The 22,884-nt window shown below is 49.4% G+C and overlaps 1 protein-coding gene and 1 pseudogene across 1 annotated transcript in view; one reads left to right on the forward strand and one right to left on the reverse strand.

The window, feature by feature from the left end:
- Positions 1-22,884, forward strand: part of LOC126253582 (cuticle protein 18.7-like) — a 261,847-nt gene that overhangs the window by 115,325 nt on the left and 123,638 nt on the right. The gene's annotated exons all lie outside the window — the stretch shown is intronic.
- LOC126253762 (5S ribosomal RNA) lies at positions 5,623-5,740 on the reverse strand (annotated as a pseudogene).

Consider the following 22,884-nt stretch of genomic DNA (forward strand, 5'->3'; position numbering starts at 1 on the left):
ATATAGGGATAGTGGTACCGTCAATCATCTCAGTGAGAAAGCCACAGCATTTGAGAGTCTAAGCAGTACTAATTATTTTTACACATTTCCAATATTGGTGTTTCTCGCTACAGTAGAATGGGATTAGTAATGAAACATAGGATAAAACAAAATTATATGCTGGTACAGTAGTCATACGCTGTCCGTTTACACTCCTGAATATAATTCTTATCTACTAATACCCAGACACATATCAGAACCTGATGCAGACTACATGTCTCCTAGGTGACCCTTATTAGAAAAAGAAATGTGATAAAGCAAAATTATCGAAGGTAGGAGAAAGGAAACCATTTTAACAATACTACAGAATGATTTAGATTGATTAATAAAAGGAAAAATATAAAATACTGTTTATAATACACTACTGGCCGTTAAAATTGCTACACCACGAAGATGACGTGCTACAGACGCGAAATTTAACCGACATGACGAAGATGCTGTGATATGCAAATGATTAGCTTTCCAGAGCATTCACACAAGGTTGGCGCCGGTGGTGACACCTAAAATGTGCTGACATGAGGAAAGTTTCCAACCGATTTCTCATACACAAACAGCAGCTGACCGGCGTTGCCTGGTGAAACGTTGTTGTGATGCCTCGTCTAAGGAGAAGAAATGCGTACCATCACGTTTCCGACTCTGGTAAAGGTCGGATTGTAGCCTATCGCGATTGCGGTATATCGTATCGCGACACTGCTGCTCGCGTTGGTCGAGATCCAATGACTGTTAGCAGAATATGGAATCGGTTGGTTCAGGAGGGTAATACCGAACGCCGTGCTGGATCCCAACGGCCTCGTATCACTAGCAGTCGAGATGACAGGCATCTTATCCGCATGGCTGTAACGGATCGTGCAGCCATGTCTCGAACCCTGAGTCAACAGATGGGGACGTTTGCAAGACAACACCCACCTGCACGAACAGTTCGACGACGTTTGCAGCAGCATGGACTATCAGCTCGGAGACCATGGCTGCGGTTACCCTTGACGCTGCATCACAGACATGAGCGCCGCGATGGTGTATTCAACGACGAACCTGGGTGCACGTATGGCAAAACGTCATTTTTTCAGATGAATCCATGTTCTCTTTACAGCATCATAATGGCCGCATTCGTGTTTGGCGACATCGCGCTGAACGCACATTGGAAGCGTGTATTCGTCATCGCCATAGTGGCGTATCACCGGCCGTGATGGTATGGGGTGCCACTGGTTACACGTCTCGGTCACCTCTTGCTCGCATTGACGGCACTTTGAACTGTGGACGTTACATTTCAGATGTGTTACGACCCATGGCTCTACGCTTCATTCGATCCCTGCGAAACCCTACGTTTCAGCAGGATAATGCACGACCGCATGTTGCAGGTCCTGTACGGGCCTTTCTGGATACAGAAAATGTTCGACTGCTGCCCTGGCCAGCACATTCTCCAGATCTCTCACCAACTGATAACGTCTATTAAATGGCGGCCGAGCAACTGGCTCGTCACAATACGCCAGTCACTACTCTTGATGAACTGTGGAATCGTGTTGAAGCTGCATGGGCAGCTGTACCCGTACACGCCATCCAAGTTCTGTTTCGCACAATGCCCAGGCGTATCAAGGCCGTTATTACAGCCAGTGGTGGTTGTTCTGGGTACTGATTTATCAGGATCTATGCACCCAAATTGTGTGAATATGTAATCACATGTCTGTGCTACTATAATATATTTGCCCAATGAATACCCGTTTATCACCTGCATTTCTTCTTGGTGTAGCAATTTTAATGACCAGTAGTGTATTTTTTTTTTGAGTTGTTGTATGATGGAATTACGAATAATAGAAAGAGGAATCGGAAGTGCTCTAGTTGATGATTGGTGATCTAGAACAGCGCTCGTGGAAAGGCCGCCCAAGGGCTGCACACGGTCCGAATCAAGCGTTCGTACGGCCAGCGATTATCGGCCTTAGTTTCCAATATTCGTAGTGTCCATTCAGCAACTATTACCCGAATCCAGGAACATCAGTAAAGGTATTGTTAAGAATGTGGGCTTTCGTGACCAGTAGGAAAGACCAACTACTAACAGAGAAAGTAATTTTTTAGGTACGCTCAATTTTAAATGTAATTGGTGAATTCGTCGAAAAGCTAAGTAAAGTTGGCTACTTACTTCAGGGACAGAAAGGTAAGTTGCAGCGCAAATGTGGGATTAAAGGATGTGGGGGGGGGGGGGTGTTTTATTGGTAACAACAACTGAAGGGCGTTCAAAATGCGTACCAATGAGCTGTTGTGGTATAAACGTTGACACCGAAGTAACATGGATTTGTGAATGCGCATTACAGAGGTAGTCATCTTCAAATGTGGTATACATTTGCAACAAGGAATATGAAATTAGATTCCGGCACTTGTAATATCACACAGTAAGAAGAAGGAAGAAGACATTCAAAACGTTTGTTAAATAATTTTGATCGTGTCTCATATTGAATAATACATGTAATACTCCCACAGACAACGCAACACTTCCTAGACAGAGTCACGACTTTGGGGTGACTTAGTATCGTAGCAATCTGAAACAGAGAAAGTCGACCTGAAGTGTTCAAAATTATGCCTAATTTAAACAGCCTGTACTAGAGGGTTGTCAGACAAGTTATTACCCCCTTACTGTAGCTAATCTATTGCGGTCTCAGAACGTACTAATTTATGTGGGCCACCAATCAATAGCCGGCCGCTGAGGCTGACCGGTTCTCAACGCTTCAGTCCAGTCCAGAACAGTGCTGCTGGTACGGTCACAGGTTCGAGTCCTGCCTCGAGCATGGATGAGTTTGATGTCCTTAGGTTAGTTAGGTTTAAGAAGTTCTAAGTCAAGGGGACTGATGACTTCAGATGTTAAGTCCCATAGTGCTCACAGCCATTTGAACAAATCAGTAATACGATAGATACATATGTGGGCCAAGATACCACACCAAGACGTCAGTAGTGATTCTTAAGCAATAAAATTTGATGACGACTAATCCTGAAGAACAAAAATTTCATTAGATGAACATAGTAGACGTTCTGTAAGCCATGATCTGTGATAAGTAGAATTCATTCAAAACATAGCAATGCGGTAAGTACACCGCTTCTAGACAGTTCGACGATGTCTAATGCATACGCTGTCTGCAGGTGATCCTGAGCTCCGTGTTGGCTGTGGCCCTGGCCAAGCCCGGCTACCTGGGTCTTGGTCTGGGGGTGCCCGCCGCCATCCCGGTGCCCGCCGACGCCCCCGACGTGGCCGTGGCTAAGGCGGCGCACCTGGCGACGCAGGCGGCGGAGGCGGCGCGCAACACGCTGGGCGTGCCCGTGGCCTCCGTCGTGCCCGCCGACGAGCCCCACGTGGCCGTCGCCAAGGCGGCGCACCTCAACATCCAGGCCGCCGAGGCCGCCCGCAACACCCTGGGCGTGCCCGCCGTCGCCGCCGCCCCCGTCATCGCCGCCGCTCGCTACGCCGTTGCCGCCCCCGTCATCGCTGGACCCGCCAACATCGTCATCGGACCTGGCGGTGTTCCCCTGGACACTCCTGAGGTATGTACTTCTACACCATTTCCTATACCCCCTTTAGAACAGTATACATACCAAGTGGTGGGACGGTGTTACTGACAAGACGCTCCTCCCTTTCCAGGTGGCCAGCGCCAAGGCCGCCCACGCTGCGGCCCACGCTCAGTCCGCAGCCCTGGCCGCCGCCACCCCCGCAGACCCCGTGTCTGGGCTGCCCCTGGCCGCCATCTACGCTGCCGGCATCCCAGCCATCCACCACGCTGACGCCATCGCACACCTCCAGTACAAGGCCGCCCTCCTCGGTTAGAGGATCACTGATACAAAAAGTAGTTATGTATAGGTCACACACTCTTGTAAATAAACTATACTTTACATAAATCTCTCTATGGTCATCTTTTCTCATATCCCTCAGGAACCTAAGTGACGAATACATAAGAAGATCAAGCTCTCAACTGCCTAAGAAGATTATTCAAGAACTGATACAGTCTGTGCCTTATGAAATATAATTGAAGTTGGAATCGAATTACATATCAGGTTACCTTCCATTCGGAAAGTGGGTGAACTAAGCGACTGTTATGTGACTTAGAAATTATAGAGTGTAGCAATCAGTCGTCCTTTTTCAGATTTTATTACGCAAATCCAGATTTCAGCTAGTAGCTAGCCATTCTCAAAGCGCTATTTTCTATTTTCAATGCATATAAGTCCTTGTTGTTTGGGCGTCGGTCACCATTCTTTGAATACAGTATTCAAAGAACCGTGACTAACGACCGAACAGCAGGGACTTACAGGCACTGAGAATAGAAAATAGTGCATTGAGAAAGGCTTGCTACTAGCCGAAATCTGGATTTGCGTAATAAAATCTAAAAAAGGACGACTGATAACAGCACTCTATAATTTTGAAGGAATTGCATATAGTTGAGGTGAAATGGTACTGGCACCTTATTACATACAGCATGACATACCATTCTCTCACCAAGTGAGATGGCGCTGTAGTGAGACACTGAATTTGGATTCAGGAGGGCTCCACTTCCAGTCCTCATCCTGACGACCACATTAGGTTTGGCTTTATTTCTATAGGTCACTTAAAACAAATGCCAAGATGGTTTCATTGAAAAGCCATAGTCTAATTCCTTGCTCAACTTTCCTCAATGTGTGCTTGTCCCCTGTATCTACTGAATAATGACATCATTGTTGATGAACTGTTAAATCATTATTTTCCTTTCAGATCAGTCTCTCGGGAGATTTATTTATTGTGTATATTTGTAGACGATATTTGTTTTCATCATACTACAGTGATAGCTATTACTGACAGAAGGCAGCACATAACTGCACATCACAACAAAGCCGACACCGTAAATGTGCCATGTACAAGACTGGCTGCAATACCAGTTTGTGGTGGTATTACTGGGGTGCTCAGAAACTGAAGTTCACTCTCAAGCAATCATCATAGTTGGTTTCACAGATAAGACTGATGTGTTTATTCGGTAGCATGTCAATACAGATGGCGGCATACAAAACCAGTTGCCTGAATTATGAGATGGCGGCACACAACACCAATTGCCTGAATGATACTCATTGCTATTTTGTCGAAACAATAAAGAAGTCGGTATGGTGCTGCATATTTATTGTGGCCGATAGATTAGATCGGTTACACATACAACACTGCAAAAAGCGTACATTACTGAAAAAAAATCACCCTTCTCCAAAATAGGCCTTATGTAACTAACTTCTTTGAAAACTGGCCATAAACTGAAGGAATATTACCAGATTAAAAACAGCACTACAGCCTTAAGCTGAAAAAAAGACAGCAAGCTGTACATAACACGTAATTACCCCACTGCTCACTGTTGTCAGTGTTACTAAAGTAAACTAAAACTTAACTCCTCCCACACAGGCCATGAAGGCCCAAAGGTATCGACTCGTCGCCCTGTCATCCTCAGCCCACAGGCGTCACTGGATGCGGATATGGAGGGGCATGTGGTCAGCACACCTCTCTCCCAGCCGTGTGTCAGTTTCCGAGACCGGAGCCGCTGCTTCTCAGTCAAGTAGCTCCTCATTTTGCCTCACAAGGGCTGAGTGCGCCCCGCTTGCCACCAGCGCTCGGCAGACCGGATGGTCACCCATCCAAGTGCTAGCCCAGCCCGACAGCGCTTAACTTCGGTGATCTGGCGGGTACCGGTGTTACCACTGCGGCAAGGCCGTTGGCATATAAATGTTAGTATCAGTTTTAATTCAAAACATGAATAGTTTCTTATAGATAATACTTTTCAGTTTTTATTTACATTTACCTTAAAGATGAGAAGAGAGCCCTCACACAATAGAAGAGGAAAGGAAGATGTGGAGAGCGCTAGGCAGGAGAAAGGACAGGATGATAGAGCATGTCTTAAGACGTTAGTAACATCTTTCGTTCTACAGTGAGCTGTAGGGATCACAAACTGTAGGGGAACACAGGGTGTATAAAAAAGTATCACATACTCCTACAGCACGTGGTACTTGTTCAGATTAGGAGAAAAGTTCCTGTAATAATATGTCGAGGCATGGACCAACCTGTCCTCTCATTCGAGTCTGTCTGCTAATCAGTAACGATACACATTGATGCATGTGGCTGTCACCTTATCCTGACACACTTTTCAGCCCTTCTTCACTATGACTCATGAATCTTTCAAATACACCTGCGTGCATTCGGATTGCGTCACATGTTCTGGTCACACACTCCTGAAATGCCTGCACGTTGTCAATGAGATGGATGAGAACGGCTTAGAGCAGCATCGAATGCTGCACTGATGCAAGTATGGTACCATTCAGCTTCAGTCGTGTGCCACTGGTAGTGTCGGAGACATCTTTCAGCATTCAAAGTAACTGAGCTAAATTGTGCTTCCTGATCGTTGGACAATTTCGAAAGCCCATTGGGTAGCCACACTATGCACTGCCACAAAATTGTAAGCGCACTATGGCAGTGTGTGCGTCGCTAATGAGGTGGCTGACTATCTGCTGTGTTTCTCCGTGTTCTGTGCACCACTCCACTGTAATCTCGGGCGACGGGCCTGGTTCTGACACTTCTGAATCATGATTGAGCAAATATGATATGTGTGGTGTCACCGCCAGACACCACACTTGCAAGGTGGTAGCCTTTAAATTGGCCGCGGTCCGGTAGTATAAGTCGGACCCGCGTGTCGCCACTGTCAGTGATTGCAGACCGAGCGCCACCACACGGCAGGTCTAGAGAGACGTCCTAGCACTCGCCCCAGTTGTACAGCCAACGTTGCTAGGAATGGTTCACTGACAATTACGCTGTCATTTGCCGAGACGATAGTTAGCATAGCCTTCAGCTACGTCATTTGCTACGACCTAGCAAGGCGCCATTACCAGTTAATATTGAAATTATAAAACATGTGCCGTCAAGAGCGATGTACACCAATTATGGATTAAAGTTAAGTATTCCAAGATCTTCGTACTTTATTTGCAATTCTCAAGACATTGTCCTGTTCCAGACCTCACGCCAGTCTGCGTGAGATTAAACGCGTGCCTTTTCGGCTACCTGTCACTGTGGATTGGCTGTCTTGCCAGTCCACAACAATATGTGTGCTTCGGCGCCCAAAGAACCTTGCATTGTCCGTGTCAACCAGAGCCGGCCGGCGTGGCCGAGCGGTTCTGAGCGCTACAGTCTGCAACCGCGCGACCGCTACGGTCGCAGGTTCGAATTCTGCCTCGGGCATGGATGTGTGTGATGTTCTTAGGTTTAAGTAGTTCTAAGTTCTAGGGGACTGATGACCTCAGATGTTAAGTCCCACAGTGCTCAGAGCCATATGAACCATTTTATTGTTAACCAGATGTTCCTGCTGCATCACCGTAACCATTCTAGCCCCGTCCCTTCCAAACGCACACTGTCACAGTCAGTTGACCTATCGTCGTTAGCATCGTCTATGTTAAGGTCATGTTTGTGGTAGTGACACAGTATAAATGAGGAAGGCCTGAAACTTCTTTATTTAAATGAGTGTGTCTGTACTTAAATTGCAGAATGACTGAGAAGGTGAAACTTCTACGTTATTTGATTCTGTAACAGATGAGTAAAACTGAACGTACTGAGCCAACTTTGTCTTTGCTTTTTCTTATCCTCTCAACATTGACCCACAATATTCTACCGCAACGCAGTCTGGCTTCTCAAAAAAATTACAACCTGACTTCAAATAATTAATTCAAAAGAATGGCCCTGACTAAAAAGAAATCTTAACAGTAACCTATACATTTCATTAAGCACTTGCCTCACAAAAATCATTAAGCGAACTACTGCAATACAACGAGTGTCAATACTGCCAGCCAAATAAAAGATTGTAACTAGTAAAGCCACTTACTAGTAGTAGACAAGTGGTTAGCAAAGGGAAGATTTTGTTGGAAACCAAATTGACATACAGTACAAAGACATATTTAATCAGTTTGCTGCTGCAGATGCAGTACGATGCGCCAGAGCCATACACCAAATGCGATGGTGTTCCCTCTCGGCAGGGCCTGTACAGCAACTTGGGTTACAAAATCGGTATGTGAGCGACCGTTGTCCCGTTGGAAAACGCGCCCTCGAATACTGTTTATGAATGGCAGCACAACTTTTCGAATCAGTAGATCGACGTACATATTTGGAGTGAGGATGCATGCGATAACCAATAGAGTGCTGCCGCTGTCATACGAAATCGCAACCAAGACCTCAACTCCAGGTGTAGGTCCAATGTGTGTAGCACGTAGACAGGGTGGTAGCATGCCCCTCAACGGGCCTCACACAGTCATCATTGGCACCGAGGCAGAATCAGCTTTCACCAAAAAACGCAACAAACCTACACTCTTCCCTCCAGTGCGCTTTCGCTTGACACCACTGAAGTCGCAAATGGCGGTGGTTTGGGGTCGGTGGAATGCACGCTACAAGGCATCTGGCTCGGAGCTGTCGTTGAAGTAACCGATTTGTAACAGTTCGTTGTGTCACTATGGTGTCAACTGTTGCCCAGATTGCTGCTGCAGATGCAGTACGATGCGCCAGAGCCATACACCAAATGCGATGGTGTTCCCTCTCGGCAGGGCCTGTACAGCATCTTGGGTTACAAAATCGGTATGTGAGCGACCGTTGTCCCGTTGGAAAACGCGCCCTCGAATACTGTTTATGAATGGCAGCACAACTTTTCGAATCAGCAGAACGACGTACATATTTGGAGTCAGGATGCATGCGATAACCAATAGAGTGCTGCCGCTGTCATACGAAATCGCAACCCCGACATTAACTCCAGTTGTAGGTCCAATGTGTGTAGCACGTGAACAGGGTGGTAGCGTGCCCCTCAACGGGCCTCACACAGTCATCACTGGCAGCGAGGCAGAATCAGCTTTCACCAAAAAAGGCAACAAACCTACACCCTTCCCTCCAATGCGCTCTCGCTTGACACCACTGAAGTCGCAAATGGCGGTGGTTTGGGGTCGGTGGAATGCACTCTACAAGGCATCTGGCTCGGAGCTGTCGTTGAAGTAACCGATTTGTAACAGTTCGTTGTGTCACTATGGTGTCAACTGTTGCCCAGATTGCTGCTGCAGATGCAGTACGATGCGCCAGAGCCATACACCAAATGCGATGGTGTTCCCTCTCGGCAGGGCCTGTACAGCATCTTGGGTTACAAAATCGGTATGTGAGCGACCGTTGTCCCGTTGGAAAACGCGCCCTCGAATACTGTTTATGAATGGCAGCACAACTTTTCGAATCAGTAGATCGACGTACATATTTGGAGTGAGGATGCATGCGATAACCAATAGAGTGCTGCCGCTGTCATACGAAATCGCAACCCAGACCTTAACTCCAGGTGTAGGTCCAATGTGTGTAGCACGTAGACAGGGTGGTAGCATGCCCCTCAACGGGCCTCACACAGTCATCATTGGCACCGAGGCAGAATCAGCTTTTACCAAAAAACGCAACAAACCTACACTCTTCCCTCCAGTGCGCTTTCGCTTGACACCACTGAAGTCGCAAATGGCGGTGGTTTGGGGTCGGTGGAATGCACGCTACAAGGCATCTGGCTCGGAGCTGTCGTTGAAGTAACCGATTTGTAACAGTTCGTTGTGTCACTATGGTGTCAACTGTTGCCCAGATTGCTGCTGCAGATGCAGTACGATGCGCCAGAGCCATACACCAAATGCGATGGTGTTCCCTCTCGGCAGGGCCTGTACAGCATCTTGGGTTACAAAATCGGTATGTGAGCGACCGTTGTCCCGTTGGAAAACGCGCCCTCGAATACTGTTTATGAATAGCACAACTTTTCGAATCAGCAGAACGACGTAAATATTTGGAGTCAGGATGCATGCGATAACCAATAGAGTGCTGCCGCTCTCATGCGAAATCGCAACCCAGACCTTAACTCCAGGTGTAGGTCCAATGTGTGTAGCACGTAGACAGGGTGGTAGCATGCCCCTCAACGGGCCTCACACAGTCATCATTGGCACCGAGGCAGAATCAGCTTTCACCAAAAAACGCAACAAACCTACACTCTTCCCTCCAGTGCGCTTTCGCTTGACACCACTGAAGTCGCAAATGGCGGTGGTTTGGGGTCGGTGGAATGCACGCTACAAGGCAACTGGCTCGGAGCTGTCGTTGAAGTAACCGATTTGTAACAGTTCGTTGTGTCACTATGGTGTCAACTGTTGCCCAGATTGCTGCTGCAGATGCAGTACGATGCGCCAGAGCCATACACCAAATGCGATGGTGTTCCCTCTCGGCAGGGCCTGTACAGCATCTTGGGTTACAAAATCGGTATGTGAGCGACCGTTGTCCCGTTGGAAAACGCGCCCTCGAATACTGTTTATGAATGGCAGCACAACTTTTCGAATCAGTAGATCGACGTACATATTTGGAGTGACGATGCATGCGATAACCAATAGAGTGCTGCCGCTGTCATACGAAATCGCAACCAAGACCTCAACTCCAGGTGTAGGTCCAATGTGTGTAGCACGTAGACAGGGTGGTAGCATGCCCCTCAACGGGCCTCACACAGTCATCACTGGCACCGAGGCAGAATCAGCTTTCACCAAAAAACGCAACAAACCTACACTCTTCCCTCCAGTGCGCTTTCGCTTGACACCACTGAAGTCGCAAATGGCGGTGGTTTGGGGTCGGTGGAATGCACGCTACAAGGCATCTGGCTCGGAGCTGTCGTTGAAGTAACCGATTTGTAACAGTTCGTTGTGTCACTATGGTGTCAACTGTTGCCCAGATTGCTGCTGCAGATGCAGTACGATGCGCCAGAGCCATACACCAAATGCGATGGTGTTCCCTCTCGGCAGGGCCTGTACAGCATCTTGGGTTACAAAATCGGTATGTGAGCGACCGTTGTCCCGTTGGAAAACGCGCCCTCGAATACTGTTTATGAATAGCACAACTTTTCGAATCAGCAGAACGACGTACATATTTGGAGTCAGGATGCATGCGATAACCAATAGAGTGCTGCCGCTGTCATACGAAATCGCAACCCAGACCTTAACTCCAGGTGTAGGTCCAATGTGTGTAGCACGTAGACAGGGTGGTAGCATGCCCCTCAACGGGCCTCACACAGTCATCATTGGCACCGAGGCAGAATCAGCTTTCACCAAAAAACGCAACAAACCTACACTCTTCCCTCCAGTGCGCTTTCGCTTGACACCACTGAAGTCGCAAATGGCGGTGGTTTGGGGTCGGTGGAATGCACGCTACAAGGCATCTGGCTCGGAGCTGTCGTTGAAGTAACCGATTTGTAACAGTTCGTTGTGTCACTATGGTGTCAACTGTTGCCCAGATTGCTGCTGCAGATGCAGTACGATGCGCCAGAGCCATACACCAAATGCGATGGTGTTCCCTCTCGGCAGGGCCTGTACAGCATCTTGGGTTACAAAATCGGTATGTGAGCGACCGTTGTCCCGTTGGAAAACGCGCCCTCGAATACTGTTTATGAATGGCAGCACAACTTTTCGAATCAGTAGATCGACGTACATATTTGGAGTCAGGATGCATGCGATAACCAATAGAGTGCTGCCGCTGTCATACGAAATCGCAACCAAGACCTCAACTCCAGGTGTAGGTCCAATGTGTGTAGCACGTAGACAGGGTGGTAGCATGCCCCTCAACGGGCCTCACACAGTCATCATTGGCACCGAGGCAGAATCAGCTTTCACCAAAAAACGCAACAAACCTACACTCTTCCCTCCAGTGCGCTTTCGCTTGACACCACTGAAGTCGCAAATGGCGGTGGTTTGGGGTCGGTGGAATGCACGCTACAAGGCATCTGGCTCGGAGCTGTCGTTGAAGTAACCGATTTGTAACAGTTCGTTGTGTCACTATGGTGTCAACTGTTGCCCAGATTGCTGCTGCAGATGCAGTACGATGCGCCAGAGCCATACACCAAATGCGATGGTGTTCCCTCTCGGCAGGGCCTGTACAGCATCTTGGGTTACAAAATCGGTATGTGAGCGACCGTTGTCCCGTTGGAAAACGCGCCCTCGAATACTGTTTATGAATAGCACAACTTTTCGAATCAGCAGAACGACGTACATATTTGGAGTCAGGATGCATGCGATAACCAATAGAGTGCTGCCGCTGTCATACGAAATCGCAACCCAGACCTTAACTCCAGGTGTAGGTCCAATGTGTGTAGCACGTAGACAGGGTGGTAGCATGCCCCTCAACGGGCCTCACACAGTCATCATTGGCACCGAGGCAGAATCAGCTTTCACCAAAAAACGCAACAAACCTACACTCTTCCCTCCAGTGCGCTTTCGCTTGACACCACTGAAGTCGCAAATGGCGGTGGTTTGGGGTCGGTGGAATGCACGCTACAAGGCATCTGGCTCGGAGCTGTCGTTGAAGTAACCGATTTGTAACAGTTCGTTGTGTCACTATGGTGTCAACTGTTGCCCAGATTGCTGCTGCAGATGCAGTACGATGCGCCAGAGCCATACACCAAATGCGATGGTGTTCCCTCTCGGCAGGGCCTGTACAGCATCTTGGGTTACAAAATCGGTATGTGAGCGACCGTTGTCCCGTTGGAAAATGCGCCCTCGAATACTGTTTATGAATGGCAGCACAACTTTTCGAATCAGTAGATCGACGTACATATTTGGAGTCAGGATGCATGCGATAACCAATAGAGTGCTGCCGCTGTCATTCGAAATCGCAACCCAGACCTTAATTCCAGTTGTAGGTCCAATGTGTGTAGCACGTAGACAGGGTGGTAGCATGCCCCTCAACGGGCCTCACACAGTCATCACTGGCAGCGAGGCAGAATCAGCTTTCAGCAAAAAACGCAACAAACCTACACCCTTCCCTCCAATGCGCTTTCGCTTGACACCACTGAAGTCGCAAATGGCGGTGGTTTGGGGTCGGTGGAATGCACGCTACAAGGCATCTGGCTCGGAGCTGTCGTTGAAGTAACCGATTTGTAACAGTTCGTTGTGTCACTATGGTGTCAACTGTTGCCCAGATTGCTGCTGCAGATGCAGTACGATGCGCCAGAGCCATACACCAAATGCGATGGTGTTCCCTCTCGGCAGGGCCTGTACAGCATCTTGGGTTACAAAATCGGTATGTGAGCGACCGTTGTCCCGTTGGAAAACGCGCCCTCGAATACTGTTTATGAATGGCAGCACAACTTTTCGAATCAGTAGATCGACGTACATATTTGGAGTGAGGATGCATGCGATAACCAATAGAGTGCTGCCGCTGTCATACGAAATCGCAACCAAGACCTCAACTCCAGGTGTAGGTCCAATGTGTGTAGCACGTAGACAGGGTGGTAGCATGCCCCTCAACGGGCCTCACACAGTCATCATTGGCACCGAGGCAGAATCAGCTTTCACCAAAAAACGCAACAAACCTACACCCTTCCCTCCAGTGCGCTTTCGCTTGACACCACTGAAGTCGCAAATGGCGGTGGTTTGGGGTCGGTGGAATGCACGCTACAAGGCATCTGGCTCGGAGCTGTCGTTGAAGTAACCGATTTGTAACAGTTCGTTGTGTCACTATGGTGTCAACTGTTGCCCAGATTGCTGCTGCAGATGCAGTACGATGCGCCAGAGCCATACACCAAATGCGATGGTGTTCCCTCTCGGCAGGGCCTGTACAGCATCTTGGGTTACAAAATCGGTATGTGAGCGACCGTTGTCCCGTTGGAAAACGCGCCCTCGAATACTGTTTATGAATGGCAGCACAACTTTTCGAATCAGTAGATCGACGTACATATTTGGAGTGAGGATGCATGCGATAACCAATAGAGTGCTGCCGCTGTCATACGAAATCGCAACCAAGACCTCAACTCCAGGTGTAGGTCCAATGTGTGTAGCACGTAGACAGGGTGGTAGCATGCCCCTCAACGGGCCTCACACAGTCATCATTGGCACCGAGGCAGAATCAGCTTTCACCAAAAAACGCAACAAACCTCCACTCTTCCCTCCAGTGCGCTTTCGCTTGACACCACTGAAGTCGCAAATGGCGGTGGTTTGGGGTCGGTGGAATGCACGCTACAAGGCATCTGGCTCGGAGCTGTCGTTGAAGTAACCGATTTGTAACAGTTCGTTGTGTCACTATGGTGTCAACTGTTGCCCAGATTGCTGCTGCAGATGCAGTACGATGCGCCAGAGCCATACACCAAATGCGATGGTGTTCCCTCTCGGCAGGGCCTGTACAGCATCTTGGGTTACAAAATCGGTATGTGAGCGACCGTTGTCCCGTTGGAAAATGCGCCCTCGAATACTGTTTATGAATGGCAGCACAACTTTTCGAATCAGTAGATCGACGTACATATTTGGAGTCAGGATGCATGCGATAACCAATAGAGTGCTGCCGCTGTCATTCGAAATCGCAACCCAGACCTTAATTCCAGTTGTAGGTCCAATGTGTGTAGCACGTAGACAGGGTGGTAGCATGCCCCTCAACGGGCCTCACACAGTCATCACTGGCAGCGAGGCAGAATCAGCTTTCACCAAAAAACGCAACAAACCTACACCCTTCCCTCCAATGCGCTTTCGCTTGACACCACTGAAGTCGCAAATGGCGGTGGTTTGGGGTCGGTGGAATGCACGCTACAAGGCATCTGGCTCGGAGCTGTCGTTGAAGTAACCGATTTGTAACAGTTCGTTGTGTCACTATGGTGTCAACTGTTGCCCAGATTGCTGCTGCAGATGCAGTACGATGCGCCAGAGCCATACACCAAATGCGATGGTGTTCCCTCTCGGCAGGGCCTGTACAGCATCTTGGGTTACAAAATCGGTATGTGAGCGACCGTTGTCCCGTTGGAAAACGCGCCCTCGAATACTGTTTATGAATGGCAGCACAACTTTTCGAATCAGTAGATCGACGTACATATTTGGAGTGACGATGCATGCGATAACCAATAGAGTGCTGCCGCTGTCATACGAAATCGCAACCAAGACCTCAACTCCAGGTGTAGGTCCAATGTGTGTAGCACGTAGACAGGGTGGTAGCATGCCCCTCAACGGGCCTCACACAGTCATCACTGGCACCGAGGCAGAATCAGCTTTCACCAAAAAACGCAACAAACCTACACTCTTCCCTCCAGTGCGCTTTCGCTTGACACCACTGAAGTCGCAAATGGCGGTGGTTTGGGGTCGGTGGAATGCACGCTACAAGGCATCTGGCTCGGAGCTGTCGTTGAAGTAACCGATTTGTAACAGTTCGTTGTGTCACTATGGTGTCAACTGTTGCCCAGATTGCTGCTGCAGATGCAGTACGATGCGCCAGAGCCATACACCAAATGCGATGGTGTTCCCTCTCGGCAGGGCCTGTACAGCATCTTGGGTTACAAAATCGGTATGTGAGCGACCGTTGTCCCGTTGGAAAACGCGCCCTCGAATACTGTTTATGAATAGCACAACTTTTCGAATCAGCAGAACGACGTACATATTTGGAGTCAGGATGCATGCGATAACCAATAGAGTGCTGCCGCTGTCATACGAAATCGCAACCCAGACCTTAACTCCAGGTGTAGGTCCAATGTGTGTAGCACGTAGACAGGGTGGTAGCATGCCCCTCAAAGGGCCTCACACAGTTATCATTGGCACCGACGCAGAATCAGCTTTCACCAAAAAACGCAACAAACCTCCACTCTTCCCTCCAGTGCGCATTCGCTTGACACCACTGAAGTCGCAAATGGCGGTGGTTTGGGGTCGGTGGAATGCACGCTACAAGGCATCTGGCTCGGAGCTGTCGTTGAAGTAACCGATTTGTAACAGTTCGTTGTGTCACTATGGTGTCAACTGTTGCCCAGATTGCTGCTGCAGATGCAGTACGATGCGCCAGAGCCATACACCAAATGCGATGGTGTTCCCTCTCGGCAGGGCCTGTACAGCATCTTGGGTTACAAAATCGGTATGTGAGCGACCGTTGTCCCGTTGGAAAATGCGCCCTCGAATACTGTTTATGAATGGCAGCACAACTTTTCGAATCAGTAGATCGACGTACATATTTGGAGTCAGGATGCATGCGATAACCAATAGAGTGCTGCCGCTGTCATTCGAAATCGCAACCCAGACCTTAATTCCAGTTGTAGGTCCAATGTGTGTAGCACGTAGACAGGGTGGTAGCATGCCCCTCAACGGGCCTCACACAGTCATCACTGGCAGCGAGGCAGAATCAGCTTTCACCAAAAAACGCAACAAACCTACACCCTTCCCTCCAATGCGCTTTCGCTTGACACCACTGAAGTCGCAAATGGCGGTGGTTTGGGGTCGGTGGAATGCACGCTACAAGGCATCTGGCTCGGAGCTGTCGTTGAAGTAACCGATTTGTAACAGTTCGTTGTGTCACTATGGTGTCAACTGTTGCCCAGATTGCTGCTGCAGATGCAGTACGATGCGCCAGAGCCATACACCAAATGCGATGGTGTTCCCTCTCGGCAGGGCCTGTACAGCATCTTGGGTTACAAAATCGGTATGTGAGCGACCGTTGTCCCGTTGGAAAACGCGCCCTCGAATACTGTTTATGAATGGCAGCACAACTTTTCGAATCAGTAGATCGACGTACATATTTGGAGTGAGGATGCATGCGATAACCAATAGAGTGCTGCCGCTGTCATACGAAATCGCAACCAAGACCTCAACTCCAGGTGTAGGTCCAATGTGTGTAGCACGTAGACAGGGTGGTAGCATGCCCCTCAACGTGCCTCACACAGTCATCATTGGCACCGAGGCAGAATCAGCTTTCACCAAAAAACGCAACAAACCTACACCCTTTCCTCCAATGCGCTCTCGCTTGACACCACTGAAGTCGCAAATGGCGGTGGTTTGGGGTCGGTGGAATGCACGCTACAAGGCATCTGGCTCGGAGCTGTCGTTGAAGTAACCGATTTGTAACAGTTCGTTGTGTCACTATGGTGTCAACTGTTGCCCAGATTGCTGCTGCAGATGCAGTACGATGCGCCAGAGCCATACACCAAATGCGATGGTGTTCCCTCTCGGCAGGGCCTGTACAGCATCTTGGGTTACAAAATCGGTATGTGAGCGACCGTTGTCCCGTTGGAAAACACGCCCTCGAATACTGTTTATGAATGGCAGCACAACTTTTCGAATCAGCAGATCGACGTACATATTTGGAGTCAGGATGCATGCGATAACCAATAGAGTGCTGCCGCTGTCATACGAAATCGCAACCCAGACCTTAAGTCCAGGTGTAGGTCCAACGTGTGTAGCACGTAGACAGGGTGGTAGCATGCCCCTCAACGGGCCTCACACAGTCATCACTGGCACCGAGGCAGAATCAGCTTCTACCAAAAAACGCAACAAACCTACACCCTTCCCTCCAATGCGCTCTCGCTTGACACCACTGAAGTCGCAAATGGCGGTGGTTTGGGGTCGGTGGAATGCACGCTACAAGGCATCTGGCTCGGAGCTGTCGTTGAAGTAACCGATTTGTAACAGTTCGTTGTGTCACTATGGTGTCAACTGTTGCCCAGATTGCTGCTGCAGATGCAGTATGATGCGCCAGAGCCATACACCAAATGCGATGGTGTTCCCTCTCGGCAGGGCCTGTACAGCATCTTGGGTTACAAAATCGGTATGTGAGCGACCGTTGTCCCGTTGGAAAACACGCCCTCGAATACTGTTTATGAATGGCAGCACAACTTTTCGAATCAGCAGATCGACGTACATATTTGGAGTCAGGATGCATGCGATAACCAATAGAGTGCTGCCGCTGTCATACGAAATCGCAACCCAGACCTTAAGTCCAGGTGTAGGTCCAATGTGTGTAGCACGTAGACAGGGTGGTAGCATGCCCCTCAACGGGCCTCACACAGTTATCATTGGCACCGACGCAGAATCAGCTTTCACCAAAAAACGCAACAAACCTCCACTCTTCCCTCCAGTGCGCATTCGCTTGACACCACTGAAGTCGCAAATGGCGGTGGTTTGGGGTCGGTGGAATGCACGCTACAAGGCATCTGGCTCGGAGCTGTCGTTGAAGTAACCGATTTGTAACAGTTCGTTGTGTCACTATGGTGTCAACTGTTGCCCAGATTGCTGCTGCAGATGCAGTACGATGCGCCAGAGCCATACACCAAATGCGATGGTGTTCCCTCTCGGCAGGGCCTGTACAGCATCTTGGGTTACAAAATCGGTATGTGAGCGACCGTTGTCCCGTTGGAAAATGCGCCCTCGAATACTGTTTATGAATGGCAGCACAACTTTTCGAATCAGTAGATCGACGTACATATTTGGAGTCAGGATGCATGCGATAACCAATAGAGTGCTGCCGCTGTCATTCGAAATCGCAACCCAGACCTTAATTCCAGTTGTAGGTCCAATGTGTGTAGCACGTAGACAGGGTGGTAGCATGCCCCTCAACGGGCCTCACACAGTCATCACTGGCAGCGAGGCAGAATCAGCTTTCACCAAAAAACGCAACAAACCTACACCCTTCCCTCCAATGCGCTTTCGCTTGACACCACTGAAGTCGCAAATGGCGGTGGTTTGGGGTCGGTGGAATGCACGCTACAAGGCATCTGGCTCGGAGCTGTCGTTGAAGTAACCGATTTGTAACAGTTCGTTGTGTCACTATGGTGTCAACTGTTGCCCAGATTGCTGCTGCAGATGCAGTACGATGCGCCAGAGCCATACACCAAATGCGATGGTGTTCCCTCTCGGCAGGGCCTGTACAGCATCTTGGGTTACAAAATCGGTATGTGAGCGACCGTTGTCCCGTTGGAAAACGCGCCCTCGAATACTGTTTATGAATGGCAGCACAACTTTTCGAATCAGTAGATCGACGTACATATTTGGAGTGAGGATGCATGCGATAACCAATAGAGTGCTGCCGCTGTCATACGAAATCGCAACCAAGACCTCAACTCCAGGTGTAGGTCCAATGTGTGTAGCACGTAGACAGGGTGGTAGCATGCCCCTCAACGTGCCTCACACAGTCATCATTGGCACCGAGGCAGAATCAGCTTTCACCAAAAAACGCAACAAACCTACACCCTTTCCTCCAATGCGCTCTCGCTTGACACCACTGAAGTCGCAAATGGCGGTGGTTTGGGGTCGGTGGAATGCACGCTACAAGGCATCTGGCTCGGAGCTGTCGTTGAAGTAACCGATTTGTAACAGTTCGTTGTGTCACTATGGTGTCAACTGTTGCCCAGATTGCTGCTGCAGATGCAGTACGATGCGCCAGAGCCATACACCAAATGCGATGGTGTTCCCTCTCGGCAGGGCCTGTACAGCATCTTGGGTTACAAAATCGGTATGTGAGCGACCGTTGTCCCGTTGGAAAACACGCCCTCGAATACTGTTTATGAATGGCAGCACAACTTTTCGAATCAGCAGATCGACGTACATATTTGGAGTCAGGATGCATGCGATAACCAATAGAGTGCTGCCGCTGTCATACGAAATCGCAACCCAGACCTTAAGTCCAGGTGTAGGTCCAATGTGTGTAGCACGTAGACAGGGTGGTAGCATGCCCCTCAACGGGCCTCACACAGTCATCACTGGCACCGAGGCAGAATCAGCTTTTACCAAAAAACGCAACAAACCTACACCCTTCCCTCCAATGCGCTCTCGCTTGACACCACTGAAGTCGCAAATGGCGGTGGTTTGGGGTCGGTGGAATGCACGCTACAAGGCATCTGGCTCGGAGCTGTCGTTGAAGTAACCGATTTGTAACAGTTCGTTGTGTCACTATGGTGTCAACTGTTGCCCAGATTGCTGCTGCAGATGCAGTACGATGCGCCAGAGCCATACACCAAATGCGATGGTGTTCCCTCTCGGCAGGGCCTGTACAGCATCTTGGGTTACAAAATCGGTATGTGAGCGACCGTTGTCCCGTTGGAAAACACGCCCTCGAATACTGTTTATGAATGGCAGCACAACTTTTCGAATCAGCAGATCGACGTACATATTTGGAGTCAGGATGCATGCGATAACCAATAGAGTGCTGCCGCTGTCATACGAAATCGCAACCCAGACCTTAAGTCCAGGTGTAGGTCCAATGTGTGTAGCACGTAGACAGGGTGGTAGCATGCCCCTCAACGGGCCTCACACAGTCATCACTGGCACCGAGGCAGAATCAGCTTTTACCAAAATACGCAACAAACCTACACCCTTCCCTCCAATGCGCTCTCGCTTGACACCACTGAAGTCGCAAATGGCGGTGGTTTGGGGTCGGTGGAATGCACGCTACAAGGCATCTGGCTCGGAGCTGTCGTTGAAGTAACCGATTTGTAACAGTTCGTTGTGTCACTATGGTGTCAACTGTTGCCCAGATTGCTGCTGCAGATGCAGTACGATGCGCCAGAGCCATACACCAAATGCGATGGTGTTCCCTCTCGGCAGGGCCTGTACAGCATCTTGGGTTACAAAATCGGTATGTGAGCGACCGTTGTCCCGTTGGAAAACACGCCCTCGAATACTGTTTATGAATGGCAGCACAACTTTTCGAATCAGCAGATCGACGTACATATTTGGAGTCAGGATGCATGCGATAACCAATAGAGTGCTGCCGCTGTCATACGAAATCGCAACCCAGACCTTAAGTCCAGGTGTAGGTCCAACGTGTGTAGCACGTAGACAGGGTGGTAGCATGCCCCTCAACGGGCCTCACACAGTCATCACTGGCACCGAGGCAGAATCAGCTTCTACCAAAAAACGCAACAAACCTACACCCTTCCCTCCAATGCGCTCTCGCTTGACACCACTGAAGTCGCAAATGGCGGTGGTTTGGGGTCGGTGGAATGCACGCTACAAGGCATCTGGCTCGGAGCTGTCGTTGAAGTAACCGATTTGTAACAGTTCGTTGTGTCACTATGGTGTCAACTGTTGCCCAGATTGCTGCTGCAGATGCAGTACGATGCGCCAGAGCCATACACCAAATGCGATGGTGTTCCCTCTCGGCAGGGCCTGTACAGCATCTTGGGTTACAAAATCGGTATGTGAGCGACCGTTGTCCCGTTGGAAAACACGCCCTCGAATACTGTTTATGAATGGCAGCACAACTTTTCGAATCAGCAGATCGACGTACATATTTGGAGTCAGGATGCATGCGATAACCAATAGAGTGCTGCCGCTGTCATACGAAATCGCAACCCAGACCTTAAGTCCAGGTGTAGGTCCAATGTGTGTAGCACGTAGACAGGGTGGTAGCATGCCCCTCAACGGGCCTCACACAGTCATCACTGGCACCGAGGCAGAATCAGCTTTTACCCAAAAACGCAACAAACCTACACCCTTCCCTCCAATGCGCTCTCGCTTGACACCACTGAAGTCGCAAATGGCGGTGGTTTGGGGTCGGTGGAATGCACGCTACAAGGCATCTGGCTCGGAGCTGTCGTTGAAGTAACCGATTTGTAACAGTTCGTTGTGTCACTATGGTGTCAACTGTTGCCCAGATTGCTGCTGCAGATGCAGTACGATGCGCCAGAGCCATACACCAAATGCGATGGTGTTCCCTCTCGGCAGGGCCTGTACAGCATCTTGGGTTACAAAATCGGTATGTGAGCGACCGTTGTCCCGTTGGAAAACACGCCCTCGAATACTGTTTATGAATGGCAGCACAACTTTTCGAATCAGCAGATCGACGTACATATTTGGAGTCAGGATGCATGCGATAACCAATAGAGTGGTGCCGCTGTCATACGAAATCGCATCCCACACCTTAACTCCAGGTGTACGTCCAATGTGTGTAGCACGTAGACAGGGTGGTAGCATGCCTCTCAACGGGCCTCACACAGTCATCACTGGCAACGAGGCAGAATCAGCTTTCACCAAAAAAGGCAACAAACCTACACCCTTCCCTCCAATGCGCCCTCGCTTGACACCACTGAAGTCCCAAATGGCGGTGGTTTGGGGTCGGTGGAATGCACGCAACAAGGCATCTGGCTCGGAGCTGTCGTTGAAGTAACCGATTTGTAACTGTTCGTTGTGTCACTATGTTGTCAACTGTTGCCCAGTATGCTGCTGCAGATGCAGTACGATGCGCCAGAGCCATACACCAAATGAGATGGTGTTCCCTCTCGGCAGGGCCTGCACAGCATCTTGGGTTACGAAATCAGTATGTGAGCGACCGTTGCCCCATTTAAAAACACGCCCTCGAATACTGTTTATGAATGGCAGCACAACTTTTCGAATCAGCAGATCGACGTACATATTTGGAGTCAGGATGCATGCGATAACCAATAGAGTGGTGCCGCTGTCATACGAAATCGCATCCCACACCTTAACTCCAGGTGTACGTCCAATGTGTGTAGCACGTAGACAGGGTGGTAGCATGCCTCTCAACGGGCCTCACACAGTCATCACTGGCAACGAGGCAGAATCAGCTTTCACCAAAAAACGCAACAAACCTACACCCTTCCCTCCAGTGCGCTCTCGCTTGACACCACTGAAGTCGCAAATGGCGGTGGTTTGGGGTCGGTGGAATGCACGCTACAAGGCATCTGGCTCGGAGCTGTCGTTGAAGTAACCGATTTGTAACAGTTCGTTGTGTCACTATGGTGTCAACTGTTGCCCAGATTGCTGCTGCAGATGCAGTACGATGCGCCAGAGCCATACACCAAATGCGATGGAGTTCCCTCTCGGCAGGGCCTGTACAGCATCTTGGGTTACAAAATCGGTATGTGAGCGACCGTTGCCCCATTTAAAAACACGCCCTCGGATACTGTTTATGAATGGCAGCACAACTTTTCGAATCAGCAGATCGACGTACATATTTGGAGTCAGGATGCATGCGATAACCAATAGAGTGTTGCCGCTGTCATACGAAATCGCAACCCAGACCTTAACTCCAGGTGTAGGTCCAATGTGTGTAGCACGTAGACAGGTTGGTAGCATGCCCCTCAACGTGCCTCACACAGT

The sequence above is a fragment of the Schistocerca nitens genome, chromosome 4 (genome assembly GCF_023898315.1).
Source record: "Schistocerca nitens isolate TAMUIC-IGC-003100 chromosome 4, iqSchNite1.1, whole genome shotgun sequence".
Lineage (NCBI taxonomy): Eukaryota > Metazoa > Arthropoda > Insecta > Orthoptera > Acrididae > Schistocerca > Schistocerca nitens.